The sequence below is a fragment of the Desmodus rotundus genome, chromosome 11 (assembly GCF_022682495.2).
Source record: "Desmodus rotundus isolate HL8 chromosome 11, HLdesRot8A.1, whole genome shotgun sequence".
Taxonomy (NCBI): Eukaryota; Metazoa; Chordata; class Mammalia; order Chiroptera; family Phyllostomidae; genus Desmodus; species Desmodus rotundus.
The window spans coordinates 89,698,800-89,720,731 of NC_071397.1; the positions used below are offsets into that span (position 1 = coordinate 89,698,800).

The following is a 21,932-nucleotide window of genomic DNA, read 5'->3' on the forward strand; positions in this document are numbered from 1 at the left end:
TAAATAACGAAACGATGTCTTTTGACGTGAGGGGAGGGACTCTGTAATCTTACTCCCGGATCATCACGAGGCTCCTTGCATCCCACCCCCTTTCTTTCATGAACGATGTTTGACACTTGCCCTCAGTTTGGGAACCACTCTGGCAATCGTCGGCACGATATTCCATACCCAGGGGTGGGCAAAAGTGGACTTACAGTTGTGAGTAGATGAAACACGTTTATTCTCATATTAGTACTTATTTATTAATTATTGTATTATTTAGTTGTATTCTTTGTCTTAACATTCTTGTTATTATTTCGTATCCTTACTTATGATTTATCTTGTAGGTAATGATGGCTGGTAATTAACCTACTTTTGCCCATCCCTGTATGTGGTGTGTGTGTGTGTGTAGGTATGTATACACACGGGGGGACGAGCCCTGACCCTTGCTGCTCACAAGGCGACAGCCATGTAGTCGTGGGCAACAGTTTAGTTTTCTGGTTGGTGCAGGCATTTCATTTCTGAACCCGGGGGCAGAGACTCTGAAGGGGGTGAGAGGGGAACCCCTACTGATTCTACTGTTTTCACAGCTTCCTCCCCTTCTTCCACTCACTGCCTCTGGCCCCCCACTCCCCATCAACCCTTCTGCTCCCTTCCTACCCCCACCCCATCCCAGGCCCTTTGGTGGAACATGCAGATTGGGGCTGCTGGCCACGCGCCATGTTAAATTCAAAACCCTTGTAAAAGAAATTGAAGTGGCATTCGTCTTAATTTGAGTGTTTGGCTTTGTGTAGAAACAACAGCCCAATGTGTAACCAAGATGAAACTGAAAAGCTCTGTTGAAATACAATGATAACAAATCCTTGATTTACATGTACACATTTGTTAACAGGTCAAACAGAATGAGTTTTTAAAGGCCTCTGAAGCAAGGATTAAAGAGGGGGTACAGGAATGGTGCGTTTCTCCAGAAAATACCCACAGCGGGTTCTGAGTTCAGCTGAGTTTGCAGAAATGGCGGCACCCAAAGCTCCCCAAACGACCCATCCATCATGCAGTAAAGATATAACCTCTTTAAAGGAACCATGTATCAACAAGAATGGAACATTGCTGGCTTATGAAGCGTTCCTCTGGGAACCTCTTGATTGACAAAAGTCGCACTGCATTAAGTAGCAGCAATATTTTCATAGCCAGGAAGTCATAAAGCCATAGTTAATCTTCACGAAAAGAAAATATTTTACATTAAAAAAAAAACCCGACCGAGTAATTTTGAGACTTACTCCCTACAGGATCTTCTTAAGGTGGAAAGTCTCTCTACCTAAACGTGAGAGAAAAAAATGTTGATTTGCTCAGTTGTTAATTGCGTCCACTGTCTGTGCCCCGGTCACTGTGGTTTATAAGGCATCTAAAGAAAGGATGGAATTAGTTGCTATTTGGGATCACACAAACCCACTCTATCTCTGGCTTGTTCGGGCTTGTACAGTAGGAAGAAATTCGAGATATGCATATTGTATCCACTTTAGATTAGAGTTGAGCCAGAGGCTATGCGAAGTAATTACTCTTTTGAAATCTACTTCATTACAGAGAGGTGACGGAAGAGTTGGAGTTAGGTTGGTGACATTAACTTGGAGTTTTATTGCTGTCATTTTAAATCAGAGATTTTACTGCCTCTTCTTGGCCCAGCAGCTTGGGCCAGCATATTTATCTGTTCATAAGATCCCTTATATTGAACATGGTGGTGGATCCAGTCTCCTGGCGGTCTCGTGATTGTTGATTAAACCACTGGCAGGAACATGCTTGAACTGCGGAGCCATACTAGTCCCGTTCTGTGGCAGGAAGTATGATATTTTTATCACCCCCAACATGGCTGTTTTGAGGTTCATATGCTAATAATATTTATATTGAAAGTGATCTGTGGGGGGAGGGGGAAAGGGACGGTGTTCTTTTGAACAGGCAGGCAGTTTGAAAAAGAGAGAGCTCCTAGAGCAGTGAACTCAACCTGTATTCCGAAAACCTTTCATGGTGCTTCGATTTCATTAATTGTGAAAATTAGACTTATTCTTAATTCAGCCAAATACTAATTACTTATGAATGTTTGATTTGCCTCTTCACAGCTGGAGGGGACTTCTCTGGTGCCTCAGCCACCTGCCTCACTCTCCCCGTAGAGCTTTCGAAGCTAAAGTACTATTTTCCATCCCCATCCACACTGACTTTCGTTTTCAGTGCAGACTTGCACAAGTTAGGGTAAGCGCCCTGCTGATGGAGGCCTCTTCAGGTACAGCATTTGAAAACAGCTTTGAAATATGCAGAATCATAATAGCAGTGACAGTTTACATTATTTATTAAGTGTGTTTTTCCGCATTATTTCATTCAAACCTCATAGCAGGCCTCTGAGGGAGATGTTATTTTGGCCATCCCTATTTAACAGACGAGGAAAAGGAAACTTAAAGGGCTTAAGTAACTTGTCCAAAGTCACACAGGTAGCAAATCTCATTTGGAAACCAGGTGTTCTGACCCCAGAGCCCATGGTCCTCACGCTATGGAGTTCTGCCTAAAAACGTCGCTTAAAGGGATTTTTCTGTCTACTTATGGGTTTGGGAGTGGATAAGTCCCAGACATTTTTTGTTTTTTTAAAAAATTAATAGCATACTAATTAGTATAAATTCCAAAGATGTTATGGTAGAATGAATTCATATTTTATATTCAATTTAAGACCAGGAGAATTCCTTCATTCTTTCAGCATGTATTAATTACAAATACTGATTGGCGAAAGGAGATGAGATAGTCATATATAAATTAAACCACACCAGTTTGGTGACAAAATGTCCTGTTAATCTTGAGCACCCACTGATGAAGTGATTAGCAGTCATGAAATATATATGATTGCTACTGGGTTACATACCGTGCAAGACAGATACTGGTTCTCCTTGGTCCAATTTTTCAGGAGTTTTGGCTGTATTAATGTCCTTGCTAAATCCATACCTTGCTATTTCCGTTGTTAAGTTCTTAAGATCCAAGGCTTTCCTTCTTTTAGACAAGTGGAGAATAATATGGGAACCAAGCATTTAATCAAATGATTCTTTTCTTACTTGGAATAGTTCTTGATGTTAATCTGAGTTGCTCTCATAGCCTCCCGCACAGCTTTTGAATACCCGTGGTGGCATATGGTGTTTGGGATTTGGAAGCAGTTGAAAGTCATTTTGGTAGACAAGTTAGCTAGTGGGTAGTCCTATTTTTAGTCTCAAATCCCAAACGATCAAATGGAAAACAAAACAAAACATAAGTGATATTACCAAGTGATAGGGCTGGTTTTCTCAGAAATGTGCATTTCAGTGGGGAAATGATTTATTCATATCTTGATCAGGTAGGTAACCCCACTATTGTAATAAGCAGAGTCTCCCTACAGAAATTACTTTTAAAGATACTTTTTTTGCATATATGTCTTTGTTTGCTTTAAAAGATCTATTTAATCATTTGTCATAAGTATCCCCTTTACTTAGATTCATGTATTTGAATGGTCTTTTTTGCTGTTAAAATTAAGAATAAATACTTGAAATTCAGAGGGTAGCAATGGTAAACTTACAGAAATAGGCTGTCTGCTAGACCTTAATTGTGAACGGGAATTGGCTTGTTCTGAAGAATTAGTTGACACTTAGTTGACACATTAGTTGAATGATTAGTCGACACATCACTCCAGTAAGACTGAGCCACGTTACATCTGCAGACATCACGTGTGTCTGAGTTGGAATGTGTCTAGGATACCTTCAGGTCATTCAAGTGTGAAAAAGACTCACATACTACATATGAGGCTTCATTTTGTTGGAAGAGAAGAGGAGTTTAAAAATAATGGGAAAGCTTTGGTTATACTGTAATCCTATAGGTAGGATTAATGACTTGTTTTAAAAAATATTAAACTCTAGAATTTTTATTTCACTTTGGGTGTAGAAAGCCGTAAGAAAATATTGCTCCCACTTTAGTCACAAGAAAAAAGGTGGATACCCTATGCTATCGTGCCTTTTTTTTCATTCATCAGAAACCTGAGGACTACAGGCGGTCAGGTGGTATAAATTCCAAGGAGAGAAGGGACACCTCACTGTTTTGTCTTTGGCAGAGCCCAAGCTGGAGGGTTAGTAGCCGTCAAAGAAGATACAAAGAAAACAACTAAAGTTTTTGTAAATCTTTAAAAGCTATTATAGAAGGGGCTAGCCTAATTTCAAACTGCTGGGAGCCCCAGGCATAAAGAGGATCGGTATCTACTTGTCACTTTTTACCACCGGCCTCCAGCAGACACTCAGGGGGAAGATTGGGAGTGGGACAGGAAACCAGAGAGCCCTCAGTGGTGCCAGCATGTGGGTGATGATCAGTGCCCCAGGGAGACAGGCACAGAATCCCCCAGTGTCCCGGCGCTTCTGTCGCAGGACACAAACACTGTCACACAGGCAGGGGATGGGCAGGAAAGCTGACCAAACACTTGGATCCAGGCAAAGATTGGCAGTTGTTGGGATAAGGACGGACCACATAATCTTCCAGCACAGCACTAGGTGAGATCAGTCCTACTCACACCAAGGCAAGGGTGGGAAATCCACTGGTGCTCAGAATTTAACTGATATTAAATAGAGGTCTGCCATAGTGGAAGAGGATCAGGCGTGGACCCAAGACACAGCCAGAACACTAGGTAGCGATTGGCTGTTACTCATGGGTGGAAGAGGCTGAGAAAGCCTCACCTCTGAAGCTCACGTTCACAAGGTCTGTCAATGACCAAGGCTGCCGCAGGAGAATAAAGCAAACATGTTTTCACCCCACCATGAGACCTACACGGAGTAACAAGCCTGAACCTGGGGAAAGAACATGGGCGCAGAGAGGCACTCTGCGGTATAAGTGTGGAGCGGGAACACTAAGAAAGACCCTCTGTCATTAAGAGATACAAGCTTCCAGTTATAAAATAAGTCAGAGAGATATAGCATACAGGGAATATGGTCATTACTATCGTAGTAACTTTGTATAGTGACAGGTGGTTGCTAGACCTACCAGGCTGATCACCTTGTAAGGTATATAAATGTCTAATTACTATGTTGTACACCTGAAACATATAATATTGTACATCAACTAAAATTTTATAAATTAAAAAAAAAACCCTAAAACTCACACTCATTTGTTAGTCAGACCTCACATGAAACACAAGGTGGCTGGAATCTCCCACTGGAGGAGATCATAGTGTTTGTTGCACTGAAGGTTACCATGGCAACAACAAACCACAAACCCACCTCAACAACTTTTAGATGGACTTAACTAGACATAAGTATAGCCTGACAACAGGAGAGATACGCCCATTCTGGAAGTAAATGTAGGTGACCTCAGTCTCAGCTGTTCTTTCAGGCATAATGTTTTGCATTTAATAAAAAAATTACAAGATATACCAAAAAAAAAAAAAGAAAATATATTACCTACCAAGAGAAAAAACAGTCACTAGAACTAAACCCAAGAATGGCCAGGATGTTACAACTGTCAGGTAAGAACTTTAAAAACGGCTATTAATTATAAAATATATACCATCCTAGTGTAAGCTGTTGACAATAGGGGAAACTGGGTGTGGGTTTATATGGGAACTTGTGGTACTGTCTTTTTAATTTTTTTGTAAATCTAAAACTGTTCTAAAAAGAAAGTTTATTAAATATTTACATTGTTAAGGAATACATTTAAAATGTTGTGAAAGATATAAAAAGTCAAGCCAGAGAATGGGAGAGCTTGCAAAGTGCCTCTCTGACGAAGGACTGATAACTAGAATATATAAACAACTCTTACAACTCACTAATAAAAAGAAAATCTTTTCAACAGGAAATGAACAAACACGTATACCTTCAGTAAAGAAGATATATGGACTGCAACTGTACACATGAAAGATATTCAACATCGGTAGTCATTAGGTAAATGCAAATTCAAACCGCAATAAGACACCATGAGTATGGCTAGCATTAAAAAGCCTGTCAGACCAAGAGCAGTTAAGAATATAAAGTAAGTAGAACTCATACATTTCTGATAAGGATGCAGGGTGGTCCACCACTTTGGAAAACAGTTTGCTAGTGTCTTATAAGGGTGGACAGAAGCGGCCCGGGCCACTGTGGCTCCGTTGGTTGGAGCGTTGTCCTGTAGCTGAAGCATCGTGGGTTTGATTCCTGGTCAGGGCACATACTTAGGTGGCGGGTCAGATCCCCAGTCCAGGCGTGTACAGAAGGCAACTGATTGTTGTTTCTCTTTCTCCCTTCCTCTCTGCCTTCCTCTCTCTCTACAAGCAATGAAAAATTTTTTTTTTTCTTGGATGAGGATAAAAAATTTTTTTAAGGTGAACAGATGCTTACCATAACTCACCATATCACCAAGCAGATCCACTCAGTTCTCTACCCGAGACATTAAATGTACGTCCATACAGTGACCTGTATATGAATATACATAGAAGCTTTACTCAAAATAGCCCACTTGAAATAACCCAGATCTCCATCAGCTTGTGGGTAGATAAACAGATTGTCATATATTCATAATATGAAATGCTACTGAGCAAGAAAACAACACATTACCTATACTTGCAATAACATGGAGAAATCTCAAAAGCATGCAAAATGACAGAAGCCAGACGCAAAAGACTACATAGTAGATGATCCCATGTGTATGATATTCTAGAAAAGACAAAACTAGTGCTCACTTCGGCAGCACACACTCCAAAATCGGAACGAGACAGAGAAGATTAGTGTGGCCTCTGTGCAAGGATTCATGCAAATTCATGAAGCGTTCCATGTGTTTATATCGATTCAAATTGTTCCATATAAAAATGCTGCTAAAAGATACAAGAGTTACCCTAGGATCTTTTTGTTTTTACTTGAAACTTTAAATCCTTTATAAAGATTATAGCAGGAAAACAGTGTAGTTTTTAAAAATTGCTGAACATAAAGTACTTGAAAATTTTGATTTTCTTTTATGTATGCAGAGTGTAAATACGAAATATGAGGGAGGTAGAATACAACAAATCCAAGCCAGTTTTTTTGTAGGTAGCCATTCCATTCCTTCAAACTGTTCCGATACCAATGTGTATTCTACAAAAGAGAATAGTTTCATAAATTAACCATGGGTGCTGATGTTATACATTTTTTATAAAAAATAAAATATAATAAATTTTACATAGTGAAACTCACTGGGCTTTATAGATAAGAAGGGTAAATTATTGTATGCAAATTATATCTCTACAAATCTGTCAAAAATGCTATTAAACTCTGTAAGAACATGTGGTAGTTTCTCAGAAAATGATTTAAAGTGTAATTAAAAAGTATTTGGCAATTTCTATCTATGATAACGCTCTCTGGGGGACCTTGAACCAATCACTTTACTTCTGGGGGCCTTAGTTTCCTTAACTATAAAGTGGGATAGGAATTGTACATATCTCATGAGATTTTTTTGTGTGATCATTTAATTAAACTGAACATGTAAAGGGCTTAGAAAACCCCCCAGAACATAGTAGGTACTCCAATAATGTGGTTGTGATGGGTTGGTGTTGCTTTAGCTTCTACATATACTGAGGGACCAAGGTGTTAGATCTCCAAGTACTGTTGATGACCTAAAGTAAGAACTGAGATACATTTACTATTTTACTTCAGAATTGATGTTTGATTATGCTATTGCATAGATGCATTTCTGCATTTATTCAAAATATTTTTGTTGACCATTCTCTGTCAGGCAGTGTGTTAGCTGGTAGAATTACCTTGAAGGATAAGACGCAGTCTGTGCCCTCAAAAACTTACTGTGAACACAGACCAGTCAAGGGGAACTCCAGTGCATGCACTGTGGGAAGGACGATGAGTCGGTGAGGGAGCCTCTCACAGGAGTCTGTGGAATAGGCGTCTAATCTGAGGGGCAGGAAGATGTTGAGGAGGTGATGATATATATGGCGGATCCTTGAAGGGTGTGTGTTGGAGCACCCTTGAAGGGGCAAGCTGCTCATCAATTTCGCCTTTTTGAAATTTTTTGCGAAGTCCATGGGACATTAAGAGAAGGAAAAAAAGAAAAGAACTTGATCAGTGTGAATGGTATATGATCTTTTAGTGAGCTCAGTTGATGTCCAGAGTATAGGTAGCCAGAGGTAACAAGGGATATGATTCTGACTTTTCCCCGTTTTTGACTTGGTGCTCTTGTAGTCTCAGGGGAATGGTCAAGCTTAAACTACAGCCATCAACATACCAAAGAGAGTAGTTCAGATTTTTATTTTTTTATATTTATTTTTCTAGTGACTTAATCTTTATTATATTTTTTCCATTACCATTCAGTCCCCTTATGCCCTCCTAGCCCCAGCAATCACCACACTGTTGTCCATGTCCTTGAGTCCTTTTTCCTTTTTGCTCAGTCCCTCCACACCCTAATCTCCCCCACACAACTAGCTGTCATCCTGCTCTCCATCTATGAGTCTGTCTCTGTTTTGCTTGTTAGTTCAGTTTGTTTGTTAGATTCCACATATGAGTGAATCATATGGTATTTGTGTTTCTGTGACTGACTGGCTTATTTTGCTTAGCAGAATGTTCTCCAGGTCCATCCATGTTGTTGCAAAGGGTAAAATGTCGTTTTGGAACACGGGATGACTCTCCAACCAACCCAGCCACCCAGCCAGAACTGTTCAGATTTTTAATTGTGGTGTGAGCCATGGGGACTGGTTTCTTGAGGCAAAAATCAGTTGACACCTATGTCACAAAGTTTGATGAAGAGAGAATCATCTGCCAGCCTCCGTTACAGAAGCACCAGTGACTGTCGGTATTCCTGACTGTGCCTGACAAATTCTGCTTCTTCAGCAGGATCAGTCTGTTGATATATGTCCCAACAGGTACAAAAACACACTGAGAAAGCTAGCATACCTTCTGGAAAGCATACCTAGGTGGTTTTAGGATGTTGATAAGAGATCAGTCTGGATACCCATCATAAAGCTCCATTGCGCAGGTAAAGGTACAGCCTCTGGCCATTATTCTTGGACACGCCACAGAGACCACACCTGGCCTTTGGGCATTTCATTAGTGGCATCTACACACCACTCTCTTTGGACGGCCTGCTAAAAATGAATTCCTGTGGCAGAGGCCACTGGCGGTGAAATGGGCTTCTTGCCTGCCATTCAGCTAGAAAGCATGAACATTTGCCAAGAGAATGGAGAGCAGTGTTTTGCAGGAAAAATAATTTAAATCTAGTAATTTTTAGGCTTAGATTTGGTGAGTTTCATATTTTCGTTTAGTTCTGCACCATAGCATATTTCTGATTGTTATTAATTAATAATATTAATTACATTCAACAAATATTTATTGAACACCAAGAACATGCAAAGCAACGTTAGGTGTTAAGTGAGGAATTCAGAGGTAACTAAGGTATAAATTGTTCCCTAGTGGCATTTATCATTGGAGGAAGATCTTTATCTCTAGGTCTGTGTCCACCTCTGTCTCCACCTGTGTCTCTGTCCCTGTCCCCTGAGCATGTGCGTGTGTACTTGACCTTTGTCTCTGTATCTGTATGTACCTGAGCATGTGCCTGTGCACACACACAAATACATCCACAAATTCCTACATAATATATATTTATAAGTAAGTATACATAACATTTCAGTATGATCTGAATGCCAAAATGAAGGATAAACCAAGTTCTATGGGAGCACTGCACAGGGAGATATTCATTTTGATTGGGGCTTTGGAGGCTCTTTAGAGAGTAACTGGCATGGGAAGGGTAGGCAGGCTTTCCCTTGACTTTCACTTTCAGGAGCCACACTGTGGACTAGGGACTGGAAACTGAGGGCACTAGACTGTGAGTTCTACAAGGATCTTGTCCATTTTACAAACTTTTGTATATTCAGCGCCTTGCTACAAATCTTCGTTGAATGAATGAACGCATGCATCAAAGAGCAGAAGCAAAATCTCAGAGTAAAGAAACTACCAGGAAGGGACTGATGAGTGGTCCATAGAAGGTAGTGTAGGCTGGAGGCCAGCAGTTATATGGTGTGGGGTGCAGCTCAGGACTGGGCTGGGTTGTTGAGGGACTTTCCTACTAAGGAGTTGAGGATTTATTGCACACACTGGGACCTGTCAGATACATTTGACCTGGGGAGTTACCTACACCTATTTATTTTACAACACTCCTTCATACTTTTTACCATATTTTGATTTCTTTCCCATTCTCTCCTCAGGAGGTCTTAATCTCTTTATCCACAGGTACCCAATTTCTTTTGTGACCCCTTACCGTCTATCTTCTGAGCTTTGGTTTAAAAAACTTTGTCTGCTACATTGCTCCCATAGTGATCCATTAATTTTTCTATTTTTATGGTTGGAAGCGTAGAACTCAAGCACAGGCAACCCTGAAAGGATTGAACGTGGACCTCATCACTGCCTGTTTTAGTTTGCTAGGGCTGCCGTAACAAAATACCACTGTCTGGGTGGCTTCAACAACAGACATCTATCTTCTAGCATTTCTGGAGGCTAGACAGAAGCCCAAGATCAAAGTGTGGACAGGTTTAGCTTCTTCTGGAGCGGCCCTCTTGCTTTGCAGATGACCGTCTTCTCAGTGGTTCTCACATGGTCACACTCAGTCTGCGTGTTGTCTGCACTCCAATCTCCTAAATTCCCTTTCGGACAAAGGCACCGGTCATCATTTAGGACCCATCCATAGGCCCTTATTTGTCCATAATTACCTTTTTAAAGGCCCTGTCTTTCATGCAGCCCCGTTCCGAGATACCGGAGGCTAGCATTTCAACCTAATAGTTTTAAAGGGGGACACAATTCAGCCCACAGCACTGACCCGAGGAGCTTTATCTGTGCGATACCGCCTGGCTAGGAGTCATGTTGGGGTGTAAGTCAATCCGATCGCACATGGTAGGAACCTGCGCTTGAATCTAACGGCTCAGAAGCGGATAGGACTAGATTGTTGCCTAGTAAAAGTGATTCCTGCTGAAGAGCTCGGGCTCTAGCACATCCAGGAGACATCCTACTACCATCATTTTAAGTAAGTTTGGAGACCATGACCGTAAATCCATAGCATCATTGTGTGACATTTACTAGAGAATAATGAACAAAACAAATGCTAAACAGTACAGTTAATGGGATCCCAGGCCCTCAAGTCAGATGTGCCAGGCTCCATCCCTTCTGATCTGTATGACCCCAGGCTTAACCTTTCTCTGCCACTCTTTCCTTATCTATACATGGAAGATAATATTGTTTCCTACCCCAGGAGATTGTTCTGAGGGTTAATGAGAAAAATGTTTATCAAGCACTTAGTATAGTCCTTGATTATGTAGTAAGCATTCAGTGAGTTTACTAATCTAATATGTATTCAGTGTTAGCTATTATTAAAGATGAAAATGATAGATCTATTCACAGGCATATTAGCAATAGAACTATTAGCAAAATATTAGCTTTTGCAGCCATATTTATGCAGATCGAAGAAATACGTTTTCTTAAGTTGGCAATCATGTGTTTCAAATGTAAAAACATCAACAGTATTGTTTTGTAACCTTATCAAATAAAGGGGACCACTTATTCCTGCGTTAAACTATTATAATATCTTTTTCTTGGCCTTATTCCAATAATTTGATGAATACCAATTTAAATGCAACTTAGGTGGATTTATCTTCTGGAGTTGAACATTTGATTCTGTTACTAGTATAAACTTTAAATGTCTCACTTATGAGGTAGGCACATAAATAAGTTATTTCTTTATGTTTTTGAGATACCCAGAGACATTGCCTGTCATTATTGCTTCACTGTAGATAACGTCAAAGGAAGCACTCGAGGAGTTTTGCGTAAAGTAGGGCAGCAGTCAGAAAATGCAGAATACATTCATCAGTAAACATTTTATTGGACCCTTTGTACTTGCCACCTACTTCCTCTCCACCTAGGACAAAAGCAGTCAGTATATATTAATACTTCTCACATCACTTATATTACTAGTACTATATGCAGCTTAGAATATTTTGAAATATCCAACAAAAATAAGTTGGGAACTTATAAATACCTTGTAATGTAAAACTGTTTTTGAATATTATCATAAAATAATTCCTTCAGGCTTTGCCCAGTTTATACAATGCAATGGTAAGTGAGATACTTATGATTTATATTGTGTGTTTAAAAGAATAAAGAATTTAAAAGATTTACTAATTTTAGAGATGGGTTGAGAGGACATTTTAAAATATTATATACAGTTGGGGTTCTTCAGCATTTTTTCTTATGGTGGTCTTTTCTTAAAGTGGGTTAGTCTTTACCATATACAGGAAGATATTTCTGAAATATAGGTTCTGTTTAAAAAAAAAGAACCATCAAGCATAGTGAGAGTTTTTGCCACAGGAAGGAATATAGTTCTCGTCTACGTTCGAGATTTCTCTTTGGTAATACCCTTAGACTTCTAACCACGAAATGAGATGACATGGACAGGAATCGCATTAGCGTGAGCACGCACACACGCGTGCCCTGCACTTGTTGGCGTTCACCTCGCGCAGGGCCTATGTGCCGTGTGCAGGAGGCAGGCGCCCACAGCTTTCCTAAGTGATGGGCATGTCAGTTCTCATTTCCCTTCTGCAGAGAAGTACGAAGTGAAGCAGCCCATCGTGCCCTCTGGAGACCTCCAGCTCTTCCGTAAGCCGGCATCCTGGACACGTGCCATCCAGCCTCAACCCCTGCCTCCTCAGCCACAACTGGCTTGTGGTTTTGGTTTCATTTTGTTTTTGAAATCTTTGTGGTTATTGTTGAAGATTGTGTAATTACCTTAATAGGCAGAGCAATCAGGGAGATGCAAACCTTGCAGACAAAGGATTTGTTGTAAATGCTAAGAATCACCAACGGAGAGGAAGAGAGCAGGAGTGTGAAGTGGCGGGGCCTGGCATTGAAGAATGAGTGGTGTGTGGGGCCAGACCAGTGGCTCCCAAACACTGGGAGAGGAGTTGTGTTCTGGGCCCTGAGCTCTGGGTGTTTATGTAATCAGCCTTCTTTGCAATTTCTGCTGTTTAATGTCTTAATATGTTTTTCTGAGAATGACAAAATCGTGGTACACATATCCACATTAGGCCAAGTTAACCTCTGTCTGAACTTGACCTAATTTCCTTTGCAATTAGCCCTATTTAAAACTGTAAACGACTGTCTTTGACTAAAGCACTGTTAAATAGTGTTCTGTTTATAAAACATATGCCTTTTTTTTTCTACTGTAGATCCTTCCTGGCTTGAGAAGGCCATGTAACAAAACCAGAATATATATTTCAACGATCCCAGGACATTTAAACATTCATGGATTTAAAAATAATTGTTTTTTTTCCTGCTTTAAAAAAAATCTTAGGGATTAAAGAGGTTCTGTAGGCTTGAAAATGCTCAATTAATTTTTGGTCCTCATATTTTAGAAAAATACTGTAATCGTGTTTATGAGAGTAAAGTCCAGTCCACGTAGGAAATCTGCAGTAAAGTCATAATAATCAGTTAGGATTATGTAAATTGTAGAATTGAATTTGGCAACGCATTTAAGATATTCGGCCCGAAATTGCAGTATTTAATTGTAATCTCATATCATTAGCAAGATAATTGCTGTTTTAAGTCTGCTTGGTTCCATGAGATGTGGAGGCAGGCCAGTGCGTTCTTCAGTCCTCAGCCCCAAGGCCCAGCACCCCGCAGGCGCTGCACTGAATGGAATGCTCACTGAAAGGACACTCGCAAGCGTTTACATCGCACGCATTTATGTATACACACCCGTCAACCAACATTCACGTCAGAACTCTACTCATTATTACCGTATAGGCTGCATAGGTTGGCTTCCAACAGAAGAATTTAGCCCATGTCAATAGAAGCGTTCTGTGAGAATCACTTGGATAAGTGGAATTTACAGTAAGGGGTATTGTAGAGGTTATTATCCTTTTGTAAATGGTGTGCTACACAACCTTTCCAGTAGTAAAATTTATGATAAATGTATGAATGGGTATGTGTGCATACATTCGCCCCCACCCAGAGAGCCAGTTATTAAATGTTTAGCAGCACCCCACTGAGACCTTACTGTTGTAATTTCTATGACTTTTGGTAGTAAAGTTACCTGAGTTCTTCCGGACTGGGGTTGGAAGGACAGCTGTATTTCGCTTCCTGAGGTGTAAGCGGTGCGGGGCATGTCTCGGGGTTGGTCAGGCGCCTGGTAGGGAAGGAGTCTGGCAGCACTGCCATTGGCAAGGTCAGCACATTTGGGTTTCAGACTCCAGTGGAATGTAGGGGCCCAGACTAATCCATTGAACCCAAGTGCAGAGTCAGGTTTTATGAGGCATGAAGCTTTTAAAATTGAGGGGGCCCTTTTTAAAGAACAGAATACACAATTAGGTAAAAGGCCTGAGAAAACCCAGGCAAGAAGCCCTGAGGCTTCAGCTGCATGGTAGACTTGCCTTTGATCAAGCAGCAGGAGCTTTTAAGAGATCCAGCAAGCTTTCAGGCTGAGATTGGGAAGGTAGACTACAGGATTCCCAGGAACATCAGGGGCGGCAGACAACAGAGTCACTGCGAGTCTACCAGGATGAAGAGCCCTGTATTAGAGAAACAGAACCAAAGGGTATGTGAGGGAGAGAGGGGGGAGAGGGGAGGAGAGGAAAGGGGGGGAGGGGAGGGGAGGGGAGGGGAGGGGAGGGGAGGGGAGGGGAGGGGAGGGGAGGGGAGGGGAGGGGAGGGGGGGAAGAAAGCTAGGAAGAGAGATTGATTGATTGTTTGATTGATTTTAAGAAATTGGCTCACACAATTGTGGGGGCTGGTGAGTCTGAAATCTGCGGGGCAGGCAGGCAGGCTGGAGAGCTGGGGAAGAGGTGACACTGCAGTCTCGTGTCCAAAAGCAGTCTGGAGGGAGACTTCCTTCCTGATTCCTTCTCGGGGTCAGGGGTGGGGTGCTTCAGCCTTTTCTCGTAAGGCCTTCAACAGATTGGATGTGGCCCACCCCCATTATTCAGGGTAACCTACTTACTCAAAGTCTACTGATTTAAACGTTAATCACATCTAAAAAATACCTTACAACAACCCCAAAACTGCGCACCATGGCCAAGCCACGTAGACACACAAAATTAACCATCACAATCCCCAGCACAAGTTCTTGGCCTGGACCACAACACAGGGTTGGGGGGGCAGATGACCCCCTGCCACAGTGTGGAGATGGCCTGCCGCACCTGGAACCAGGGAGAGTGACTAGAAGTGAAATGCAGTGGTCAGATCCCTGTTCTGCCATTGGGTACTTTCAGTTTGGGCCCCGAGGGAGGTGAGCTCTTCTACTCTTCAGCCTAAGTTTTCTGCTGTATGAAATGAGAGCGTTCGTAGGTTACCCGCCATGTCACAGCTGAAAGGATGGGATTTTCAGTGGGGTTTTTTTTTTCCTTATAGAAGCCTTTTGGAGGCAAAATTTCATAAGAAATCTCAAAGCCAAAAACAGAGTCAAAAGTAGCTTTTGTGAAGGAGTGAGTGGTGCGAGGGGGAGGCGCCCGATCCCCACCACTGCCGGCCAGGTCACTCTGAGCACCGGGGTTTGAGTCCCTGATCGGTATCTGTCTAACCCTACTTCCTACTCTCAGTTTTTTTAAACTGCTGAACCAGTGTCCCAAGATCCCAGAGTGACAAAAATCAAGACTTAGAGTCTCATTCCTTCAAACTGCAAAGTTCTTTTTCTCTCTAGAAAAAAGGAGCCGTTTGTCCTTTGCTTGCATTGATTCGCTCAAACACAGGAGAACGTATTGACAATTTCACATGAGAGCATCCTGGCAGATAGGACTCCATTGTCGGAGAAAGTTCTAACGAGAATGAAGTCAGAATTACGTCACTTAACTTATATAGGAGAATGAAAATTTTAATTTTTAAAAAATTTACTGAGTCTTTGTATTGGTGTTTATGTGCTTGATTTGCTGACTTGGTTATAATGATCAAAATATACAACATTTAGAACTAAATAACTTAAGAAAGGACACCTAGTTCTAAAATTATACACATGTTAAGTATTTAGAATTCTGGCCAATTTCCCTTAATGCTTCCAACACACAGCTATTGTCTCTCTTGGTGAATTTACAGTAGTTGATGAGAAGGGACAGCAATTTGTGAAATGTTAAATGCATAAGTTAAGTGATAGCTAAAGCAACAAAGATGGAAAATCAGGATCGTTTTTAAATAAAGATTTTAAAATAAGGAGAATGAATTCTTCTGGATTGGCCGATCTGGGAATTTGTGACCTAAAGAATGGCATTTGGGTCAGGTCCAGATCTGAGTTGGGAGGAGGAGTGGAGGCGTTCCAGAAGAATGTAAAATATAAGCGGACATGTAGAGTGGGAGAGAGTGTTCAAAGGAGAACAAGACCCTCTCTTTTTAAAGACAGTAGAAAAGGTACATCTAAGATTATAAAGATGCCCAAAGGAGACTAACACCCATGAGGTGCTAGTAGACAGGGAGTAAACATTTATAATGCGTATATCATCTAGAGGAAGACTCCCTATGGGGGCACCACCTCTCCATAAGAAAACTGCTGGTTTTGTGGCGCTGGAACCTCAATCGTGGGCATCAGGCAACTTAATCCGAGTCCATGGATAGAGTCTTTGATTGTAGTAGGATGATTGCACAGCATGCTCAGCCACGTGGTGTAAACAGTGCATGCTGTATCTACATACACGCACTCATGTGAACTCCATGAATTAGGAAGCACGTCTAAGAGGCAGTTATTAAATCCTCCTCCATTAAACATACACAGGAAGTTATGTTCATAGTACCACCATTCCTCAGAATGGCTTGGGGGCTCGTCCTGTGCTTACTGCTCATAGACACACAAGTAAGAAAGTTGTCATTGTTCTCTTTGGTAAATTTATAGTAAGGAGATGTAGTGCTGACGTTGCAGTCTGTTGTAGTCAGAATTACATCCACTGGTGGTTTGGGAAGAGATGCACTATTTAATAGCCTTTGTGGGTGGTATATTCGATTTGATTTTTTCATTTCATGTTTTTGCATGTTATGGTTTACTTTAGAAATGGAACATCCTGAGTGAATTAAGAAACCATCCATAGTTGTGCTCCAAAATCCACTCCCCAAAGTTGGCAGTGTGAAATGCGCTTACTTTATTGCTCTAGACCAAGCAAGTGTTTTCAAAGGTAATTCTGAATAGCTGAAATTCTTTGGCAACAAAATAATTCTGAACAGTAGTAGAAAATTTATGGATTTCAATTAGACTTTGTGGGGTATCATAATTCCAGTTTTATATTCCATGCAGTTCAGTGTTTTGGATTTTTTAATGGGGCCAGTGCAGTACTCATAAAAGTGATTCAAAATGCACCCAGTAATTACAGAGATTTGCTGTTGCCTTTGCGTTAAAAATGATGATGATTTACACTTAGTAAAACTGCGATCTGTGGCTCTATTTGGGGTATTCTTGCTATTAAGCTGCTTATTAGTTATGGTCAGTGATTTAAAGCTTAAAAGCTACATTAGAGGGCTGTAAAATAATTTATTCTTTAATAGATAATAGTAAATTTGAAACAGACATTAGGTTAATTATAATCTTGTACATTAAAGGATATGTATTAGCCTTTGTCTCTTCTTAGGTCTTTGGAAATTCATTTCAGGTAAATGGGAAAATGGGTGATTGGGTTAGACAGCCTGGTTAATAGTTAACATCTTTTCTGAATATTCAGGAAAATAATTTTACTTTTCATTGTGAGCCCTTCTCCACATTAAACAAATGCTAGTTTTCATTTTAAATTCATCTTTGTTCCAGGTTGCCATTGCTTAAATCAAGCTGAAAAGATTTGGGAGTGGGGTGGTGGGGGACAGGGATGGAGGTGATGATAAGTCCACTTTAAATTGGCATTGCAGGAGGGAGTTTGTCATTATCCCTGTTATTAATAATTATGTATGTATGTGTAAATTTACATGTATATGTGTGTGTATATATGTGTGTGTGTATTTTAGGATTTATATGCTTCTCATTGTAATTTTATGTAAGACACAAATCCAGTGTAAATATCAAATGTGTAAGAATATGAATTTCTTGTAACAGTAACTAAATTTGATATTCAAATTCCTATGTTAATGTTCTTGTGTAATGCTTGGATGTTATACTAAATCAAAAAAGTCAAAGATAAAGAAATTCTGCCTAAACCTGTTAAATCAAATCAAATGAGAAAATATGTGTATATTATTCAGGATAATATATTATTAAGCTGTGCAGTAATAAGAAAACAACACCCCCCAACACACACCCCAATCTCAAAACCTCAACATAGCAAAACCTTATTTCTGCAAAGTCCAGTGTATGTCGGTGGAGGCTTTCTTCAGTGAAGTCACTGGGTCCCCCAGTGACTCGGGGACCCAGCCTCCCTCCATATAGGGGCCTGTCACCTCAACACGTGGCCTCCTCAGGGACAAGAGAACTGAGATTGGCTCAGGATATTTTTTAAGAGTGTGCCCTGCAAGTGACTTCTGTTATTTCTACTTACATCCCTTGGCCAGAACTACATCACATCTCCCCAATCTGTTTATAGGGGAGCCTGAGAACTATAGTCTTCCTTGGTGCCAAGGAAAAGGACATAGAAGGATATTAGGTGAACAGTGCTTCCTCTACTGCAGTGTGTATGCTTCTGAACTCTCTACATATAATCATGTGAATTTATAAATGGAAAAAGGCCATAGACACATGGCATTTTTTGAACAATTTGATGATCTCCCCTTTCTCTCCCCAACCCCATGTACTAAGAATCAGAAAGAAAATCATATGGTTGTACCCAAATTGTGATTTGGCACCTCTTAGTTTTTATCCTAGACACTCTGCCTCTTTCCTTCCTTTAGAGAGGGTGGTGGCCCAGTGCAGGCATAATGCCACCACCCAGCAGGGTAAATGCTACAGTGCTTTCTGTCAGTCTGTCCTACCTTGGGTCCTGCTTTTCCACCAGTGACCCTCGTCTTCTCTCCCTCTGTGGGAAGTCCTTTCTTTTTTCTTTCAAGTAATGTCATACATTCTGAAGGTTGGAAAGAATCATTATTTAGCTGTTTAGCAATAAAACATTTCAGCTGATACATCTGGTTATATGTTGTATTAGTTTTCTGTTGCTGCATGACAAATTACCATGAATGTAATGGCGAAAAATAACACCCATTTTTTATCCCATCGTTCAGTAGGTCAGTATTCTGGGAAAGCTGGCCTGGGTTTTCTGCTCAGGATCTTATAAGGCCAACATCAAGGTATCAGTCAGCCTGGTTTCAGATCTGGAGGATGTAGGGGGGAGAATCTGTTTCTAAGCTCATTTAGGCGTTGGGAGAATCTACCTCCTGAGAGCTGTAGATCCAGGGTCCCCATTTCTTTGCTGGCTGTTAGCCATGGGCTACCACTTGCATCTGGAAGCTGACTGAGTCCCTTCTCATGCAGCGCCTCCATCTTGTAACCAGCAGCAGCGGGTCAAGTCCTTCTTGTGCTCCCCATCTCTCCGACATTCTTCCTGCTAGCCAGAGAAACACTATGCTTTTAAAGGACTAGGTCTAGATTAGGCCCACCTGAAGAATCTGCTTTTTTGTCATGTAATTTAACCTAATCATGACAGTGACATCTCATCATAAATTATTAACAGGTTCCACCCTCACTCAGAAGAGAAGGGGTTGGACAAGGTAGGTAGGTCATTGGGGTCATTCTTAGAATTCTGCCTCCTATAAGTTTCCACCCACAGTAGGTTAGAAAGGAAGTGTTCATTTAGTGGAACTGGTATTTTCCCCCAAATACACATTCAAAAAGAAAGATTTCTTTGTGCACAAGAATTAGATGCGGATATGGGAAGAGAGGGTGGCTAGGGTTGGTTAGGAGAGAGGATGAATTTTCTTTCAAAGGCTTCATCATATACACAAAATATGTAAAAAGCAGCCCTTGGTTTTTCTCCCATGAAAGGGAAGGCACAGCGTGATGGATGGTATTGATGGACTCTACATTGCGCTTCTTCATTGCCCCTCCCTGGGGGATTCCATATCCTCGCCTTTTGAACTAAGAATAGGCAGATGGCATGCTTTGGTCCATGAAAGGTGAGTAGAGCGATGTGGATCTCTTCCAGGCAAAAGCTTTACAAAACTGTGCATCATTCACAAATTTAATGTTTTCCCTGAAACCACAATGACTGGCAATGTTCCTGACAGAGACCATTTTGTCACCTTTGGCTCTGGAGTGAAGAAAATGGCACAGAACCATAGTAGACCCAGGTTAGATCTGCAGCACAAGAGAAAAATAAAACCTTTGTTATGAGGCAGTGAAATTGTGGGGTCATTAGTGACTGCAGCCCAACTGGCCTATCCTGACTGATATACCTGCCTGGTACTTCTGTGCGCCATTTTAAATAATCTAGGCCTTAATCTGTTCCAGCCACTGCTAAGCAAGCAGTTCTGCACAGGCTTCAACTAGCAGCCTGGCATGTCATTGACTTAACCCCCTGCCTCTTGCTTTGTATCTCGGTAGTCCTCTGATTTTGTCTCGCAGCCCAGTGAGAGCCGACTGGGCACTCACGGATGTGTAAACAGGAAGTGCGGGGAGACCAACACCTGGGAGGCAAACCTTGACACATGGGTAGTAGATGCTGAGAGATAAATCTTTCCCTCTTTCTTCCTTTACATGCATGGTTCTGAGATGCATTTGTTCAGGCTCTTCAGAAAGTCTTGCAGAATTGAACAACACATCACCATGTGGCCAACTCCGTAAACGTTCTCGTGTTGGTGTTCCCTCCTTTATTTTACCCTCCTGGCCCTTACTTCTGCCCTCTGGGATCACCTTCCCAAATGAACTGCCTGCACACAAATCTTTGTTTCAGGCTCCGTTCGATGGGGGAGTATGACTTGTCACCAGTTAGACTCTCATTTAATTGATCCAGTCAAGGTATTAGCCACCAGCAGAGTGAATTATGTACGTAATTTGGCTGCGTAGAGAATTATACTGTGCACTTATAGAAACTTGCAAACATAAACACTTTGCCACTCAGCCCGGAAGTTATTGTTAGATTTGCTGATCCAAGAAGAATAAGACCTTCCTGCTCCCACACACACAGATTCATCTGTCATTAGTCTCGGTCCATCCTGATGCCCAAACACACAGCTGCTGGTTGGGTGGAGTTCGTGTTTTCAGTATTTAGTGATTTGTTGAATAGCATGTTGTTAAGCAATTGTTTATATGTTACAGTGCAGCTGAGGTTGTGGTAGACCTGTGTGTTGCCCTTCAACTCGGAGCTGCTGTCCGCTGACAGTGTCATATGGGACATTTGTCTGGCAGCATGGGAAATAAACGTCTTGTTTAGGGATTGAACTGGTAAAGTTCCCATAGCATCTTAGCTCTGTTTTTCTGTCTGCCTCCTCATCCGTCTCCTCCTTGGTATTCTTAAAATCACAGCATGATGGACTGGAGGGTATCTTAAAATCCTCTAACCAAACTCCTTATTTCTTAGGTCAGAAAACAAATCCATAGACGTTAACGAATGTGACCCACTTGGGGGCGGGGGCAGGGGAGAAATTGAAGGGAATGTAATCTTGGCTGTTAAGAACATATTTTTCGGTTTTGACATAATTAAATTCTTGATTGGGATGCTCTGAAATGAACCATGAAATTCTAAGCACTTACAATGCAAGTGTAATTTTTAACTAAGGCTACCCCCTCCCCCTAAACTGAATATTGAGGTGGCAGTTGCATAACTAATCTTAGCTGAATCTATATTAAGAAATCAGCAAGGTGTCTTTATTTAACTTGCATAATCTGTGAATATAATGTAGTGCTAAATAGCATGATTTTGCACATTATGTTCCTAAAATAAAAACAACTCCTTCTTTAAAGTGATAGTAAAATGCAATAATGTGCAGGGTTATTTTACATTTGTTCTCAAAGGGGATGAGAAGAACAGAAGGAGAGAACTGAATAACTTGGTTCTAAATGTGATTTCAGCAGATGTGTATAGTTATTTTAAATTCTAT

At 41.1% G+C, this 21,932-nt stretch overlaps 1 protein-coding gene and 1 non-coding gene across 2 annotated transcripts in view; both read left to right on the forward strand.

Annotated features, from left to right (window-relative positions):
* Positions 1 to 21,932, forward strand: part of SAMD5 (sterile alpha motif domain containing 5) — a 46,702-nt gene that overhangs the window by 8,772 nt on the left and 15,998 nt on the right. The gene's annotated exons all lie outside the window — the stretch shown is intronic.
* On the forward strand, positions 6,666 to 6,771 carry LOC112297467 (U6 spliceosomal RNA). The gene has a single exon (XR_002974038.1). It is a non-coding gene; the product is annotated as a U6 spliceosomal RNA (small nuclear RNA).